The sequence below is a fragment of the Gopherus evgoodei genome, chromosome 1, assembly GCF_007399415.2.
Source record: "Gopherus evgoodei ecotype Sinaloan lineage chromosome 1, rGopEvg1_v1.p, whole genome shotgun sequence".
Taxonomy (NCBI): domain Eukaryota; kingdom Metazoa; phylum Chordata; order Testudines; family Testudinidae; genus Gopherus; species Gopherus evgoodei.
In genome coordinates, this window is record NC_044322.1 from 46252269 (window position 1) to 46271778 (window position 19510).

The following is a 19510-nucleotide window of genomic DNA, read 5'->3' on the forward strand; positions in this document are numbered from 1 at the left end:
TAACTTTTGGTTTTTTTAAATATTTCATTTAACTATTTTAGTTAAAAACAATTTTAACAAAAACAAAGCCTGATTTTAAAAAACTTGTATGTTTAACTAAATTCAAAACTTCATATGCTTGTTTTGTTAAAATTGTACATGTTTGATGCTGAAGAAAAAAATCCAGAATACATAACGTTGTTGTTTTAGTTAAATGTTCTCCTCTTAATACAGCATGGCAAGAAAATCCTCCAAATATTAATGATTAATCTGTTGAATTGGAGATAGTTCACCTCCCAAAGACTTCATAAATATCTGCTTCAATTACCTTTGGTAAATGAAATAACTAAACAATCATTCATTTTCTGATATAGCTGTAAAACTAACCTGAAAAGTTTTCAAAATAAATCACATAAAAATGTTCAGTGTGTACCTTCTAAAAATGAAACCTACATTTATCTCTGAGTTATGAAGAATATGTATTAAAGTTATAACAACCAAAAAGAATGCACTTTTATGTAGAAATCCATGATTAAATCGAGTCTTCCTGACTAGTGATTTAAATCATGATTTAAATCAATTTAATTTAAATCAAATCCACCCTGGTATGATCTTGTAAATTTCTGTTAAAAAAAAAAAAAAAAAAGTCTGGCGATTCAGTTGAGGTGTGGGGAATAAAGAATTACATGTTACATTTTATTATATTCATTTGTATCTGGCGTTGTTGTTAAGTCTGCAAGACAGGTGAATGCCTCTGAATCAGTTCTAATAAAACATTCACTGACAAAACCAAGTGTCACTTGTGGGATTGGAGAAGAAGTTATTAGGAAATGTATTTATTTCTTCAGTGTGTGTTTATTGATCACCTTCTATGCCCCTTATATAAAACATGGTAAATAGATGAAAATATTACAATAGACGAAGATGAAGGCCTTTTGGAATAAAGAGTTTTAAAATTCAAAATAAAGGAGACTTCTAATGGGCAAGGAAAGATTCCATGTACACAAGGCTACAGATGCAATACTAAGAATGGTAAATTCTTCTGCCTGTGCAATCTTTCCTAAATTTTAGAATCTATACCCTTGCCCTAACAGGGTAAGATGGCACGTACGGAGCCAGAAATTCAGTAAAATTATGTGCTCAAGTTAGCACATTGGCAAAAGAAAACTTCATTTTTCTTCTTCATTGGAATAAAGAAAGACAGTCAAATAATTACAAACTAGTTTATAAAGGGGACTTATATCCTCTTGTGTAGCAACATATTCAGAATTGTTTGAAGTTAAAGAGCCAGTTCCATGCAGTATGCCATCAAATCCAGGTTTCTCAAGCAAAAAAGAAAAACCTTTGCTGCTTAGACAGATATTAAGGCCTCCTGGTATCTGAAATGCATCTCCTCTACTAAAATAGTCATTTCCTGCTTTACAGAAGTGATAATCCTAGAATAACTATTGGATCCAACCATGGCAACTGAAAATGGCTTGATGATATGAAAGACAGGTATTTTTGATGTCATGACCTAGTAAGAGCTGGATAAGTCCCTATAACTTTCACAGTCCATTCAGTACAGGAAGTTCCAGGTGGGACACAGTGTTACAAAGAGAAAAACAAACAAACAAAACCTAACCATTTTTGCATTAACAGTACTTAGAATTTTCTGAAGGGACCTCATTTTTGTTTAAAGTACTTTAAGGTACTGTATTTAATAAATAAAACAGTAAAAGTGGGACGGATCCTGGACCACCTACATTGCCTACACAAAACAACCAAAAAGGCAACTACGTTGGTAGAGAATTTCCTTCAGCATGAAGGAACCACTGAAGTGCACAGAGCCACTGTACTTACTCATCACTTACCTCCCAGCCCCTAGTACAGAGGATATGCCTTGGGCAAAGATGGTATCTGTATGCCCCAGCAGTCTTCAGCTGCCAGAATGTCCCTTCAGTGACTTGACGCCAAGCACAGGTTAAAGAAGCTATGGGCTACAATAACTTACACCAAGTCCTGGCCAACTCCCTGGGAGCCAAAAGGTGGACACATAGTTACTTTTCTCCTCACTCTTCCTAAAGTAGAGACCCTTTCCATTTAAGCCAAAGGAGAATCTCCATTAGCTGTTACCAATATAGGGCTTATAAGGATGAATGGCTCTGATGCCATCCAGTCCAAAATAATGGTATGCATATAAATTACACTACAGTCAAGCCTTAACTATAACCTACATCTCAGGAGGCACAGAAATTATTTTATAACAAGGGAAGATGTCTTTCATTTAATTACAAACCTACATTATGCATTTGGAAACTTGAAAAAAGTCTTATGAGTAAAGTTATTCTCTACCGACATACCACATTCTACAATATCATTAACTGGCAAAGTAAAAAAATTATTAATTTAGATCACACTGTGTCAGCAAACTGCAATGGAGTCAATGGCTTCTAACACTACTGCGGGCAAGTTTTATTTCTAGGAACAAAGCAACTGCCATATGAAAACAGAGCAAAATCCATTTTGTCTGGAAGTCTGTCTCTGACTCCAGCTTATACCAGATAATTCAGGGTAAACTCTCATGATACACCCAGACAATTGTGCACTGCTATCCCCTGGAATGAGGGAGGAAGAGTGTCCATAATATCCAGCCAGTGGGGCTGATAAACTTTGTAACCCCATCCTAGTTAGCATAAATACAAATAGTTCTTATTTTCCTCAACTCTGAATAAAGCATATATATGTATGTATCAGAGGGGTAGCCATGTTTGTCACTTTTTACAGTTCCAGACTAAGAGTCCTGTGGCACTTTATAGGCTAACAGATGTATTGGGGCATAAGCTTTCATGGGTGAATATCCACTCTGTCAGACGCATGTAGTGGAAATTTCCAGAGGCAGGTATAAATATGCAGGCAAGAATCAGTCTAGAGATAATGAGTTAGTTCAATCAGGGAGGATGAGGCCCTCTTCTAGCAACTGAGGTATGAATACCAAGGGAGGAGAAACTGCTTTTGTAATTGGCTAGCCATTCACAGTCTTTGTTTAATCCTGAGCTGATGGTGTCAAATTTGCAGATGAACTGAAGTTCAGCAATTTCTCTTTGAAGTCTGGTCCTGAAGTTTTTTTGCTGCAGGATGGCTACCTTTAAATCTGCTATTGTGCGTCCAGAGAGGTTGAAGTGTTCTCCTACAGGTTTTTGTATATTGCCATTCCTAATATCTGACTTGTGTCCATTTATCCTTTTTACATAGCGACTGTCCAGTTTGGCCGATGTACATAGCAGAGGGGCATTGCTGGCACATGATGGCGTATATTACATTGGTGGATGTGCAGATGAATGAGCCAGTGATGGTGTGGCTGATCTGGTTAGGTACTGTGATGGTGTCGTTGATGTAAATATGTGGGCAGAGTTGGCATCGAGATTTGTTGCATGGACTGGTTCCTGAGTTAGAGTTACTATGGTGTGGTGTGTGGTTGCTGATGAGAACATGCTTAAGGTTGGCGAGTTGTCTGTGGGTGAGGACTGGCCTGCCTCCCAAGGCCTGACAGAGGAGGGAATTGGTAGTGACCATTTCCCAACATTAATTATATATCCAGGGAAAGGAAATACCAAAGACGAAGCTGATAACCCCACCTGAAATCTAAAAAAGCAAATTGGAAATGCATTCGAAACAGAAGCGAGCAACATGAATGAGTAATTTATAAATGAAGATCTTGAGGAATTCTGTAGAACTAGTATTAAGAGAATCATAAAGAGTCCGCCTAGCTATTCCTAGGATTACAACAATACTCAAAGAAAAATATATGATGGTGGAACAAGAAATGTGAATTGGTAATTAGGGAAAGGAATAAAGTAGATAAGACTGCAAAAAAAATAAATAAAAAATCCTTAAATAGCGAACACAATGAAATATTTAAAAAGTAAGGCAGTTGCCCAAAGTTAATAAAAATACCAATGTATAAACAAATTAGGAAAATGAACGGAATAAAGAACCTCATAATACCAAACTTTGCAGTTGCAGTATATGGAGTAACAAGCTCCAACAAAGAAAAGGCAGAAAATCTGGGCACCATGTTTCAAAACATCAGTATAAATAAGTTCATTAATAATAATTATGAGATCATGAAGAGGTGGGAGGAGCAGCAGTTATTTTAAATGAAACCTTTAATATGAGAGATCTCCAAAAAGAAAAGAAAAAAAAGATAAGGAGCAAAAGCACACGCCAGTTAGGACAAAATAAGCTTTGAAATGCTTACACACTTAAATGAAGGAAGCCTGATGGTGATTCTGAAAATATGTAACATATGGAGAAAAGGTGAAACATCTAAAGACTGGAAACACATGATTATCATCCCTATTAGGAAACCAGGTAAATTGCACTCAAGACCTGAGGCATGCAGACTAATTGCACTCACAGCATGTTTAGATAAAACCATGGAAACAACGGTAAAGAGATTAGTAACCCACCTAAAAGAAACCGGTTCCTAGTAATCAAAATGGGTTCAGAGGAAGGTAGGAGTGAGATTAACCACATTATAAGCATAGAGACAGATGCATAAAAAAGCCTGAGAACCAAAGAATTCACAACTTCCTGGACATGGGCTTTTTCTATGATCGGTTATAGACAGGGACTACTACATAAACTGGCTTTCATGAGTACTCTATGAAGAACATACAGATGGATAAGAGCATAGGCAGGTGGAGGAGGCTCTGCCTCCCCAAACAGCCAGGCGTGGGCCCGCCCACACTCTGCCCCCAGGGCTCCACTTCGGCAGTGCTGCTGGACTTCAAGGGCTGGGGCCACGCCACCCGCCTTCCCGCTGCTCCCGGGCTGGGGCCTGCAGCAGCACCACCACCACCAAGCGGCGCTCTCACTCCCGGTGCTCCAGGGCTGGGGGGACGCGGTGGGGCATTGTGGGCACTAGCCAGCCTGGGACAGGGTCCAGCGGCTGTGGTTGGGGGGGCTCTAGGTTCCAGAGCATACAGAAGGGGCATGGCCTTGGGTGGGACTAGCCTCCCCAAGCCAGCATTCACATGCTGCCCATAGATAAGGGACTTCTTAAGGGCATGTCTATACTACAAACATAAGTTGACCTGTTATGTTGACTTATGGCCATCCCAGTAATTACTGCAGTGGTTCATGTCCACACTACCCTCCTTCTGTTGTTAGTGCATGTCCTCACCAGGAGTGCTCCCAGCCACTTAAGAGGGGCAGTGTGGGGGACCGAAAGCCTCGGCTGCCCCCGGGCTCTCAGCTCCCCATCAGGAGCCCGGCTTCTGCCCCTCCTCCAACTCTTGGCTCCCCACCGAGAATCCATCTGCCCCCCTGTTGGGAGCACAGCAGTCACCCAGGCTCCAGATCTCCGCCCCCCACGAACTCCCAGCTCCCCACCAGGAGCCTATTTTCCCCCACCCCCATACCAAGAGCATGGCAGGAGCCTGGGTTCCCTGTTCCCTGCTGTGCCCAATGGGGAACTCCATGCCTGGACCCCAGGCACCTGCCATGCTCCTGTCGGGAAGCAGGAAGTCAAGAGCTCAGGGGTCAGCAGGACTCCCAGTGGGGAGCCCAGGCAGCAGCTCAACAGAGTGGGGAGCTGGGAGCCCAGGTGGCAACCCAGCAGGGAGCACGAAGCACTGGCAGCAGCCCAATTCTGAGCAGGGAGCAGGGGCAGCAGCTTGGCTGGGTGCAGGGATACTAGGCAGCTGCCCATCTGGGAGCAGGGAAACTGGGCTTTCTTGTCAATTTAACAGCTCCACAATGGCAAGAATGACAGCCAACAGCTGATGTAAGTAACCCACAGCATCTACACAGACACTGCATCTGCCCTAGCTACACCGGCATAAGCCCTACACCTCTCCTGGAGGAGGAGTTATTATGCCAGTGTACTAGGGCACTTACATTGGCAGGAGCAAGGCTGCAATGTGTACACTAATGTAATTAGGTGGACATAAGCTGCATTACAATCGACCTAACTCTGTAATGTAGACCAGGCCTAAGCAAAAGAACTATAGAAGGCTAAATAGGGAAAGCTTTTTCCAAGGTATATTCAACTGGAAATTCAACTCCACAGGGGAGCATAATTAGCCCAACATTCTTCAACATCATGATAAATGGTCTCCCTAAGGAGAGTAGTAGAGGACTAGGGATCACATGATTTTCTGATGACTGTGCCATATGGACCAAAAGCAGAAACCTTGGAAGTGTCATTAAAAAAAAAAAAAAAGCACTTAAAAGGAGTGCAGAATGGGTAAACAGGTGGGGCTTGAAGTTCTCCATAGATAAAACTAAGGGAATGATCTTCACAACAACGAAAAATTGAAAAGATTTAAAGTTATATCTATATAACCAACAGATAAATATAGTAAAAAATTACTAATTCTTAAGTGTGATATCTGCTCACTTAGAGGGACCACACTGAAAATATTCAAGATAAGTGCAAAGGTAGAATTAACTAAAAGTATCCCTGGAACATTTTGGGGAGTGGATAAGAAAATGGTCGTATAATGCAATACAGAGCTCTAATTATTGAGAACAGACCAATTATTGAGAACAGATACCAGGCCTTTGCGTCTGCAGTGAATGGGAATCTGAGAAAACTAAGCTATATCCAAGCACAAGCATTGTGTATTGCATGTGATGCCTTCGTTACCTGTGTGTGTGCTACAGATAGCAGCCAGTGAAATACCTATCATTTTTAGAATGAAGCTCCTAGACTTATCTTTTTGGGCCAAAGTACTAGACAATTGCAAAGACAACAACACGAACCTAATATATAATGATTGTTGGGAATTAAATGGAGGCCAGGTAGGACAAAAAATATATATATAATCAAAATTCCCCATATAAGTAGAGTATAGAAGTGGATAAAGCATCTTAATGAAAAGAAAGGATTGAAAAAGACCGAAATCTATAGCTATGGGAAAATATTTTCATTGGAAAACCATCCCCCGAGGCAGACATGGAATAATTAAATTAATAAAAAGGAGAAGATTAATAAATATATAAGATATAGCAAATCTATGTAGTTGTGATAAATGGGGACACTACTGCCAAATACTGTATATGCACATGGCATGGAACAAGAAGAGTGGGAACAGCCTTCTGTGTGCCCTCAATTGGACTCAAGGAGGCTGCAAGGTTAATAGCTCAGTCATAAAGACAGATATAAAATTAACAGGGATTATGTTAGGAGTAAACTGAGCTTTAGATATGTGGCCACCTGCTGTGGCCACCCTGTCAGATTCCTTGCCAGGGATGCAGGCAATTTATGGTGGTAAGTCTGACAGCAGAAATGATATTCTTAATGAAGTATTGCTGCTAACAACCAAACAGGTGTGCAACTGGATACAACCATAGTACTAGCACGGATTCTGGCATACGTGGGGATACTAGGCAGCATACTGGTGGACAAACAGGCAAAAAATGCTACCGATAATGAACAAATTGACTTAGGAATCCCCTTAAGCAAACTGGAATTTAAATACCTAATCAAAAAATAAGATAAGGAAGGAATGGCGAGAACTGTGAGCAAATGAAATGAAGGAGAAAAAATTCCAGTAAGTGTGCCCAACAGTTGAAAATGGTGATGTAATCCAAGGCCCTGAGAGGAAGATTGAAGCCGTTCTATTTAGAATTCTAACACAGCATTGCAGATTAAATAGTAATTTATTTCTAATTAACAAGCATAAAGATGAATTATGCATAACCCAGGATGCAATAGATCATATCCTTTGGAATTATAAGGACTGTACCAGTGAAGGAGGTGTTGATATAGAAAACTCAGGTCTTAATGTAACAATTTTCCTTGTAACATCTATCAAGAATAGAAGGAAAACAAGAAAAGCTCTTCTGCAATTCTTTAAAAAGTTTAATACCACCAGGAAGGGTGTGAGACTGTAAATCATGAACAAAATACAAAGTACAGTGCACAATGGTCATAGACTCAGGAAGCATGTTAGCTATGCCACAAAACTCAAGAAGCAGCAGGGGGCTACATGGAGAGTCTACAGTTACTGTCTGAGACTACAGAGAATAAAGATAGTAGGAGGGTCAAGGAGGAAACCCAGCAGGGAGAGTAAGCCCTGGGATCCTCTCCTGAACAGACAAGTCAGGCAGGAGGCCAAGACAGAGATGAGATATTCCCAGGAAGCAGAGCAGGTTCCAGTGGTAAGCCCTGATAAAAAAGCATGATCTGGACTTCCAGGGAGAAAGCGCTGGAGGTTGTTCAGTGGAGGAACAGCAATGGGAATTTCAGAGGCATGAAAGGCAAACCCTGAGGAGAGCAGAAGTTGGTTTGTTTTGTATCTTTGGACTGGGTTTGTTAGGGGATTCCAGGGGACTGCCCTGATAGTACGTCTATACTGCATTGGGAGTCAAGCTCCCAGCCCAGGTAGATAAGACTCATGCTAGTGGGGTTTGAGCTAGTGTGCTAAAATTGCAGAATGAACACAGCAGCTCAGGCTCTCAAGCCCACCTGACCCATGGGTCTGAGCTTGGTGGCTAGCCCCTGTCTCTGCCTGAGGCACAATGTACCACAGCTATTTTTAGTGCACTAGCTCAAGCCCTGATAGCGTGAGTCTGCCTACCTAACTTGCTGACAGTCCCAGCCCTGAGAAGAAGGGTGAACCTAGACAGGCTATGGGGGGTGAAGGCCTGAGAAAGGGTGAGTAGGAAGAATCCCAGGGAATCAGCAGCAAGGAGTTGGATGAAACAGTCGCTGACTGCTAGTTATAGGGTCCCGGGACTGGAACCCAGTATAGTAGGAGGGCCTGGGTTCCCCTACCAGCCACAGGAGAAAGCAGTGTGAAGCTCTGAGATAGGGATAAGGATTGATGGAGAGCCCCGTCAGAAGGGTGCAAGGACCATGGAGCTCAGAGTCAGATCTGGAATCTTGATACAAGGATGCCTCGACTTTTATTTTTGAGAGGATAGGAAGGGTTAGACTTAAATCAGGACTTGGCTGAAGGGCAAAGTCATGGGAAGAGGTGGACAACCAGTGGACCAGAGAGGTCATCAGCTGGGGGTGCCAGTCAGAGATCCATTATGTTACACTCAGCCACTCTAGTGGTGAATCCGCTTTTTCACAAAGCCATTTCCAGATCACGAATATATTAAACAGTGCTCCTGTTGGTAGTACTGCTCCCTGGTGCACTTCAGTATTAATTTTACTGCATGCTGAGAATGGACAGTTTATTCCTACTTCCACTTTATTCCCATCTGTTTTTAATCTATGATAGGACTTCACCTATCACCCCATGGCTAACAAGTTTCGTTAATAGCGCATTGTGAGGAATGTTATCAAAAGCCTTTTGAAAGGCTAAAATTACATCCATTTGTTCTTTTATGCACTACTTTGTGGATATTTTCAAAGAATTCTAATAGGTTACAGAGGCACAATTTATAGCAGCTGTGCTGCTTTCTATTATATTTTGTAACCAAGCAAAGATTTTCTGAACTACTTTTTTCCATGCTGAAGGCTCACTGGTATACCCACCAAATGGCTAGGGGGAGGCATTGGCAGTATAAATCATGAAAGAGCTATAATTCTATTGGAGGAAGATGTGCTGAGGCACCAGACTTCTGTGCAGATGGTCCTTGTCTCCAAAGATCTACCAAAATATGCAAGTTTATGGGGGCAAGCCCCATATTAGTTCCACAGGGGAATACCACCTCCTAAAGGAATGATAATGAGGAAATTCAAAATCCAAACTTGACGAGTCTTCTTTTCCCTGAGCAGGGTCTCTTAATGTGTTACCAAGTCTCCTTATCTCCAGAAAGGAGGCTAATTGGAAATTTGCAATATGAACTTAGAACAGAAGTCCACAACAGTTAATATTTAGTTTCCTAAAAAAAATTTTAAAAGGGGACAAAGGGAAGTTTTCCCCCTAAAGATGTAATGAGGTGTTCCAACCACTTAAACCACACACATCCCTGAAGTTTGCAAAGATCCTGGCGGATTTTCAGGAGGCAAAAGGCAACCATGTGGGCGTCTCTTGTCCTTCCACCTGCGGAGATGTTCCACAGTGTGGAGTGGGGAAAACATGGTATTAATAAGCCATAGGTTGTCTTAACTTCTGCTGGTTTCCCCCATGGCTTGGGGAAGAGGGAATCTGGAGGGGTGAGATGACTCAGCAGACCCATCCTTTCCTCAAACAGTGAGGATAGGATAGGGCTTGCAAGTCATCTGTCTTCCTCCCGATTCTCTCTCACCAAAACCATGAGGGAGACCAGAAGTTAAGACAACCTATGGCTGGAACCCTGCAGAACAGTTCCACAGGGCTGGAAGGTACGGCAAATATGATGCAAGCTCACAGATACAGCAGGCAACATGGGACTTGAGTAAGGACTTCAGAATTTGATCCAAAGTCCATAGCAGCCAAAGGGTATGTTTACACTGCAATCAGAAGTGTGACTGCGACACATGGAGATATGCACAAGCTAGCTTTGATCTCACTAGTTCAAATGGTAAAAGCAGTGAAGCCACAGCAGCATGGGCTGTATAAGCCTATCCAGGACCCTGCATAGGCAGTGGAGCGACTAGTTCATGCTGCCAATGCTTCACTGCTATTTTTGTTTGAGCTAACTAGCTTGGGTATGTCTCCACCTGCCATCTCTGTTTGTAGTGTAGACATATTTAACAGTTGTTAGTTTCAAGTTCTGCTTTAAGTAACATATTTCCTAATCCGGCTTTCTACAAGACTTAAAGAAACTATATGCACAGCAGTCAGACAAGAATAGTTGAAGTATATACCAATTACCTTTGCTGCAAACAGATAAGAGTCAAAGAGTAGAATGGTACCGGTATTTCTGGGTGTGCTCTACAGATAAATGGGATCTCAGTCTAAGGTTGAACATTCCCAACATACTGAAAACTACCTCATGCTCTTCTTGGGAAGTATTTGAGACACCAGAGGCATGCTCTAACATTGACGTTTTCGCTTAAGAATTTGACTGCATGACTGCCTGTTCATAGAAGCCTACATTTTATCTGAATACTAATGCTGGCACTGTGCTGATTTTACTAAGTTGATTTCTAAAAAAGCATACTATCTGCTCAACCACCGTGCAAATGTCCTTCATTACTGCTGTGGCCTCACATTCCAAATCCCTGCCTTGCAAGAAATTACATGCATTTGAACATTGACAACAAACGAGATCTGACAAGTAAACATTCTGCATCAATGGGACTGGAAATCTGGACTTTGAACGCCTTCATCTCCTGATGAGATCATATCACTGGTTTCTTCATGTGAAGCATTAAAAGTTTCCTTCCCCTTTGAAAAGTCACAGAGAATCAATGAAGAATGTGACGTTTCAAGAGAAAACTGTTCCCACAAGCTAAACCAATTAGAAATTATTTTTCAACAATATACCTTTCAGGAAGATGAAGCATGGAAAATCTAAACACCTTTTTGTTATAGGAAAAAAAAAAGTTGTTTTTTCCCCTCACAGTTGTTTACATGAGCTGCATTATCTAGGCCTGATTCTTTTCTCACTGACACCAGTGTAAAACTGGAGAAACTCCACTGAAGTAAAGAAGAGGAAAATCAGGCAGAACTGATACTATCCACTGTATCAATCCTTTCTTACAGCTGTGGGATTAGATGGGTAGTAAGTATTAATAACAAAAACAACCTGAAACTAGTTGTTTTATAAATATTAAATACTTCTACATCTGTAGGGACGGTGTATAGCAGGGGTGGAGAGAGAGAGAGAGAGAGAGAGAGAGAGAGAGTGTGTAGCTGGAGTGTGTTGGGCTCTGGCAATCCCCAGTTGGCAGAGCTTCCTTTTGGGAGCCATAACCAACCAGTAAACATTATCGCAGTCCCCAGGCTGCTCTAATCTACTTTAGGGCCAGTATATAACTGGCCCCAGAATCAGGGAGCTGCAACCAACTCCTCTGTGGCCCCCTCACAGAACTCAGTGAAAACTGGGTTCAGCACAGAATCCAGGTCAAAAGGAGAACGTCAGCCCTGCTATAAGCAGGCACAACTTCTCTACTCCTCAAATCCCTCCTTACATCTCTTCTGAGAAGCTGACAAAAACTTGACAAAGATTAAGCAGCTGGTATACTGTGTGACCAGTACTTATCACACTGACCAGTTCTGTCTCATTGTTATCTTGTGCTCCCCCATCTATTTGTTTGTCTCTTCTTTCATATTTCGATTGTAAGCTCTTAGGAGCATGGACCATTCTTTTTGTTACGTGTTGGTACAGCCCCTAAAACAGAGGGCCTGATCCATTTTGGGGGACTGTGGAAGTTACTGCAATGTTTATAAAAAAGCTACATCAGTTCAATGTGTACTTGTTTAGGCAGGTCTGATTTTGATCCAAATTCAGGGAAGGAAAGAAGGAAGGAACACTTCATGATCCCATTTATTTTTCTTCTCTGCTGTCAGTACAGCTCAGAGTTTCTTCTGTGTCTCTTGATCACTGCTCACCTTTTCTTCATGCAAGGCCATATTCTGATCTGCACTACTCCAGGGAACTTCATTGACTTCATGCAGTTACTCTAGATTTTCTCAAGAGTAACTAAAATCAGAATATATGTATTTTCTCCTTTTACTTTGCTTTTGTTTCAGTCTTTTACTCCTCCCCCACCAACCTTTCAGTTCCTGTATCTGCACTGCTACATCAAGTCTTTACTTCACAGGAATATTCCCCACAGTCTCCATTCCTTGAAACACAGTAATTTTTCTAAAAGGCAGAAATGGCTTTGTGGTCTGACACTGGAATACCTCAGGGATTTTTACTGAACTCACTGTGTGAATGCTGACAGAATGAGCGGGAGACAAACAGAAGCTTCATTCCTCTAAACAGGGTCATAGATACCACTGTATTTCTTGTAGAGCAATGAAGAAGGGCATTTGGGGATATATATATTCTGCACGAGTCTGCTTAACTCAAAAAAAAGATCCTTGTGCAGCAATTCTACTAAATAACGCCAACAACAGTTTATAATGGTACCTCTGCAGATGTTTTTTCTTTGGTAGTACAACTGATCTATGACTAATACAGAAGAAGATCTATCACACACAGGTGCATTATTAATGTGGTAGTAAAGGTAATTTATAATAATTTCTGCTATTATAAAATAACAGCAGTTGGATTTGACAAAAACGGGAAAATTCATTGTTTATTTGATTCTCATCGGCAGAGGCATCCACCAATCTATTACTGCTGGGAGCCAACGCTATAGTTGTTGCTAGAACATGCTGGTTTCATACTCTTTTGGGTCCCACACTGAAAGAAAGAGTAGAAGAGGCTATAAGTGCAGCATAGCCCCATGGAATTATATTCATACATAATACCATAATCCTAAGCATCTAAAAGCAATGCTGAGCAGTACCTGAAGGACTGTTCAAAACTAGATGAGAGGGAATGGGGGGATGAAAATTAGTAAATACAAGATACTTGGATATTTATTAAAAATAGACAAAGATTGGTCTATAACTCACTCTGAGAAACTTATTTTTTACGAAGTGGGGTGAGGGGCCCTAGCTATGCTTTAAGGTACCTGTGTACATGTCCTGCAGGGGCCGTCAGCCTTCTTCTACCACCTTTTCTAGGGGGAGAAAAGGCACAAAGAGAAAAAGATAACTTACATTACATCCCACTTTCTTTGAAAAAGGCCATGGGATGGAGGAGTATGAGAGGCCTATGCCACCCCCTCATCCTTAGTGACAGAGCCAAAATTCTCATTTGATCTACCAGCAGAACCCCATTCAAGGCAATAGTACAACCACACTAGAAGTTGGGGAGGAATCAGGGGAAACCAGGAGTAAGAATGCAATAGTCTTGCAGCAATTTGGAGAGGGACTTCATTGAATGTAAAAAGACTAGTCCCTCTCACCCCCTCCAGTGGCTGCTCCTCTAAAAGAGAAAAGGATTACAGGGGCCTTTATTTGATGTCAATGAGTTTGCACTAGCTAACTGAGAGGAGAATTTTGTGCCTAGTCTCTCAACCATGAGGTTGCTTTGGTGTTCTTTGAGACTACTGGGCTAGAGGGCTTCTTTTTCCATCTCTTCTCTTTGAATATGATTGGCACAAGGTATGGATAAACATGACAAAGGCCCTAATCCTGCAATTAACTCTGCTCAGAGCAAACTTCAACATATTTATAGTAGTTGGATCTTCCTAAGAATTCCATCGAATGTCATTAAGAAACAGATTCCTTTTTCAGCAAACTAACTAGAAGGTTGATAGGGCTGTGGAAGAATTTTTGAACTCTCCATTGTCCTTTAGGCATATTTCTGATGGATGATGAGCTGTCTTTACAGCCCACTCATGCCATCTGAATGCTGTATAAGGTCTATTCTTTGTTCTCCTACAGACCTTCATATACTTTAGGCCCTGTTAAGGTACATTACAATAGTATAATTTCAAGATGACAAAGGCACATATATGCATGACCTGGTCTAAGCATGAAATGGAAGGTCCCATTCACCTTAACAGGTACAGATGATAAAAAGTATTTTTGATGTGGTTGCTACCTGCACATCCAGCAGTAGCCTCTGTTCTAATAGCTATCCTATATTGCAAACATGATTCACAAGTAGCAGCCATCCCCAGCGAATTAAAGGAGTTGCTATGTATTTAATCATTCCTTCTGGCTGTTTCCCCAACAAAACAAAATTATTTAACTCTTGTCCAGATTGGGCCTCAATCACCAGCTAACAAAGATCCAAACTGAGCACAGGGACTGAAGGGAAGCAATCTGTACCTTGTCTATTCAGCAGCTGCTGGGGCCAGCATAACTGATACAGTGGCCTCTATGAGACACTGCATGGGTGCAGAATAGCCAAGGCATGAGAAGACCCCATTATTCCCCATCCTGTATCCAATATACCCAGGCCTGTCCTGCCCCAGCCCAGAATGTCCCCTCTGACAGGTATACCAATGGGATGGGCGAGGCACACAGCCAACACTTTGGCTCCAGCAGAGAGCCTCTTGTACACTGGGTATTTCCTAATGAGACACACAGCTCCTCTTCAAGTATCAGAGGGGTAGCCGTATTAGTCTGGATCTGTAAAAGCAGCAAAGAATCCTGTGGCACCTTATAGACTAACAGATGTTTTGGAGCATAAGCTTTCGTGGGTATTTCTGAGGAAGTGGGTATTCACCCACGAAAGCTCATGCTCCAAAACGTCTGTTAGTCTATAAAGTGCCACAGGATTCTTTGCTGCTTTTACAGCTCCTCTTCAGTCACTCTGCCCCTTGCACACAGGCTCACCTTTTGAGAGATAGGCACAAAGCACTGCTAGCTGCTCACATTTATAAAAATGAAAGTCACACACACTTTTAAAAAATAAAAGATAAAATGAACGAATCTCTGTCTTGCCAGAAAATCAACTAGTTTGACATTCACTGTAGCTGATCTAGAATAAAAAAATTGGGTGGAGTCTTTCATGCTAGAAAAGAAGTGTAATAATTTTAGTCTTGTCAAATATAGAATTTTTTTTATATCTTATGGCTGTTGGGAATATTTCTTTTAATAAATTAAAGCCCAACATGTTATACCACAGTCAGAATAGAAGTTCTGACTGAATTATACTTTCCCCTTCCCCAAGCAATTCCTACTTTTTGGTAGTAAGATGCTTCTAGCTCTAAATTATTTCTGCATTTCAGATTCATACAGAAATATATATAAAGCAAATGAAGAAAAATGAAAAATATATTAGTGCAACTGTTTCTGCCTATCACCTTTAATCTTTCAAGCACTTTAAAATATGAGGGGGAGAGAGAGAGATCTATTTTTGCTCTATGTGAATATAAAAGTAATTTGTTGCCATAGCAATATTTTTCCAACCCGAATGTTCTGAACACTGTAGCTGCTTCAGCTTTTGGGAAAACTGTAACCACCACCATACCCCATTTAAAATGTCATGCTTCACTAACCTCTTTAGCTCAGCGCTGATTTCATCTTTTTTCTACACATTAAAAAAAATTAATTCAGTACAAATATTTATGTCTATATGAGCTTACTTGCAGAGACCATTTCAAATAAATCACTTACTTGTATCTTGTTTAATTAAAATTCATGAGAAACCTCTAGCTTCTCTAACACAGACAGAGAAATAAAACCAAACTGTACCCAATGGGCCAAATTCTGAAGTCCATGGGACTTACGTGCATGACTTAGAGGGAAGATTTTTTTGATTTATTTTCTAACTCCAGTGATTCTCAACTAGGGATATGTGTACCTCTGGGGGTACACATAGGTCTTCTAGGGGGTACATCAGCTCATCTAGATATTTGTCTAGTTTTACAACAGGCTACATAAAAAGCACTAGAAAAGTCAGTGCAAACTAAAATTTCATACAGACAATGACTTGTTTATACTGCTCTATATACTATATCCTGAAAAGTATAATATTTATATTCCACTTGATTTATTTTATAAGCATATGGTAAAATGAAAAAGTACACAATTTTTCAGTAATAGTTAAGGCTAAAATTTTCTCACGGTTATTTTTAGTAAAAGTCAGGGACAGATCATGGGCAATAAACAAAAGTTACCAGAAGCCGTGACCTGTCTGTGACTTTTGCTGCTGCAGCTCCATGGTTTCCCCACCACTGTGGTGGCTGGGAGCTGTGGGGTTCCCCCATCCACCCGTAGCAGCTGGAAGCTACAGCACCCCCACCCCTCCATGGCAGCCGGGAGCTGCAGGGTAAACATATTTCCCAAAAAGAAAATGTGACACCCCCAGCTGCTCACCCAAGGCATCCCCCTCCCCCAGAATGAGGCTGTTGCCGGAACCCTGAGGAGGGCCCCCTCAGGAGTCTATCACCAGAACCCTGCAGGAGGCCCCCTGTCGCTGGAACCTGCCTGGACCCGCTGGCTACCAGCTCCAGAGTCCCACAGCCCCTGGAGCTGAAGCAGAGAATGTCACAGAGGTCTCTGGAAGTCATGGATTCTGTAACCTCCATGACCCTCGTGACATAAACGTAGCCTTAGTAACAGTGTGCTGAGATACTTTGTAAGCAAGTAGCTTTTTAAGTGAGCTAAAACTTGGGGTACACAAAACAAATCAGACTCCTGAAAGGGGTGGAGTAGTCTGGAAAGGTTGAGAACCACTGGACTACTCACATGAATAGGATAGGAGGAGTTAGCACTTTGTTTCCCCAGTATTACTCTGTTAGGGAGGGGACAAAGTTGTGGAAATGCTCCGAGGATCGGCCTCTAGAATGAAGCTCTGCACAGGTACACAGAAGCACTGTGCCTACACACTAGCTCCTGCCCCACCACTGTGTGGAGTAGCTTTATTGTTGTGTAAAGATATGAGGTGCAGTGGCAGACACCAAAGGTCATCCTCCATTTTGGAAGGTGGAATTCTGAACCATTAGTGGAGCATAGACTGTGGCAGCCTGAAGCCTACAGCAGCCTCTCATTGCTGTGTAATGTTTAACTTAAAATAATATAGCTGTTAAATACAAGCTATCTGTTCCTTAATAAGAAGAGCACAACTCCCTTTGCCCTTTCCATCTTGCAGCACAGCTCCACTTGTCATGAGCTATCCCACAAGCCACTTCCTCTCCCCACCTTTCCCCCCACACCTTGAGTAAGGGGGTTTCACCCTGTCTGCATTGACTTACATGCAAAAGCAAATACCAATGGATTGAGGTAGGTGTGATACCACAGTAGGCAGCAATCTCATAGGCTCTGCTCCTGCCAACCTGCAGTTCACACTCCACCAAATGCTGAATCCCCCATTTAAAAGGGAAACTGTGTGTTGCTCCTGCCTAAGAACGGTGCACATGCTATTGTAGGATTTTTTTGTTGTTGTTACCTCATGTTACTCTCATTCCACCCTGACCCGCTTGTTTGTCTCACATACTGTTACATCTTGTCCTTTAGATGGTAAGCTCTTTGGGACAGGGACTGCCATTTACTATATTGTTTTACAAAACCTAGCATGATAGGTCACTGACCTGGCTGGCTTCTATGCAATACTGCAAAGTAAAGAGTAAATAAGATTACACAGCATGCTACAATGCAAATTCCTGGGATAGCTTATTTCTTAAATTTAGCACACGCTTTCCTAGTCCAGATGCAAATTATGTTTTTAGTTTCAGAGTGGTAGCCGTGTTAGTCTGTATCAGCAAAAAGAACAAGGAGTACTTGTGGCACATAAGAGACTAACAAATTTATGTTTTTAGTATTTTATTTAAATTGGTACAGGCATGTTTAAGTCAGATAAGAAATGCAAAATAATGTTTTTCAGATATTTTGTAGCCAACCTGAAACACTAATGCACTTTACACTTTAGAATGCATCTGAAGAAGTAGGTTTGTTTTTTTTTTACTCATAAAAGCTTATGCCCAAATAAATCTGTTAGTCTTTAAGGTGCCACCCAACTCCTTGTTGTTTTTACATTTTAGAATGAAATTTACTTCAGATGACCTGCCCGGACTGATTCTCCACCGCCTTGCCCCTCCCTTGTGCAGTCTTATACTGTAGCTGCTCCCGGATCGGATGTCAGGGACAGGCCAAGGGCAGAGAGAGGGCATGCCAGGAAGGCATTGGGGGGCCCTAGGAAGCAGATCACATGCTAATTGACACTAGAGAGAGCTCTAGAGGACCCCAGCTACAAAGCACCTTTCCCCTCCTTTCAGGAACCGAGTCACTGAGAATCAAGGCCTCTGGATCTGTTTCTGAAGAAAACTGAAGTTTGCAAGCGCAGACCTTTCTCTGCTAACGCGGGCTAGATGCTCTGCGCTTTTCCCAGGAGCGGCGCGGGAGAGGAGGAGAACTGATTTACATTGTCGAAAGCTGTGATTTTAAATTATTCTACAAGAGCGGAGGGGAGGGCTGGGCTAGCTCCCTCCAACTCCCCCAGGGCAACGGTCTGCTCGGGTGAACTTCAAGCCACCCACTGTGGCATAACTCCCTGCTCCGACCCTGGAGGGGCTGATAGAATTGGCCATCCCAGCACTACTCACTGCAGCTTCCCGTGCACCAGCGGCGCTGGGACAGCGCTGGGCAAGTCCACCCCACCGTCCCGCAGGTGGGACCAAGCTATGCCCGCCCCCGATCTTGTGCACCAGAGGCTAACTCCCCTCTCCCCACACACGCATTGCACAAGTGCACCGCCGCTGCGTCTCCCCTCACGTGGTGCTTCTCTCCTCGCCCCTTCCCAGCCCCGCACAACGCCAGCGCCCCCCCTCCCCGCGCGACTACTCACCCCCACTCCCTCCTGCCGCGCGCCTGGCCAGATGCCTTCCCCGGGCGGGGGGCTGCCTGCAGGCGCCGCGCGCTTCACTGGCCACGTGGGGCTCGCTCCCAGGGCCAGTCTCCCTGGAGCGGAGCCGCGGCCGGCGCGACGCCCTTCCTCCGCCCCCAAACAATGTGCACATGCTAGATTACGTGCTCGCTCGGGTCCCTATTGGAGTCTTTTGTCCTGTGACTCTCTGGAGCGGAGCCGCAGGCGCAACCTTCGTGTTTGCGAGGGGAATTACCCGGGGGAACCTTGCAGGGGCGCCCTCCACGTGATCCCGACCGGGAAGGGTTTGGCAGATGTAGAGGGGCTCAGGTCTCACGAGAAG

At 42.6% G+C, this 19510-nt stretch overlaps 1 protein-coding gene across 7 annotated transcripts in view; it reads right to left on the minus strand.

Moving 5' to 3' along the window:
* LOC115651939 (probable tRNA methyltransferase 9B) overlaps window positions 1-19237 on the minus strand; it is a 69888-nt gene extending 50651 nt beyond the window's left edge. For 2 of the 7 annotated variants that reach the window (XM_030563302.1, XM_030563275.1), the window contains exons 1-3: window positions 19150-19237; window positions 18359-18497; window positions 15863-15894 (exon numbers count right to left, since the gene is read on the minus strand). The gene's annotated coding sequence lies outside the window, so the exon portion shown is untranslated. Of the gene's footprint in view, window positions 1-13480; window positions 13529-15862; window positions 15895-17054; window positions 17091-18358; window positions 18498-18907; window positions 18980-19149 lie in introns of those variants that run through there. The other 5 variants (XM_030563284.1, XM_030563294.1, XM_030563322.1 and 2 more) reach the window with 5 other exon arrangements.
* Between the last annotated feature and the right edge of the window lie 273 nt (window positions 19238-19510).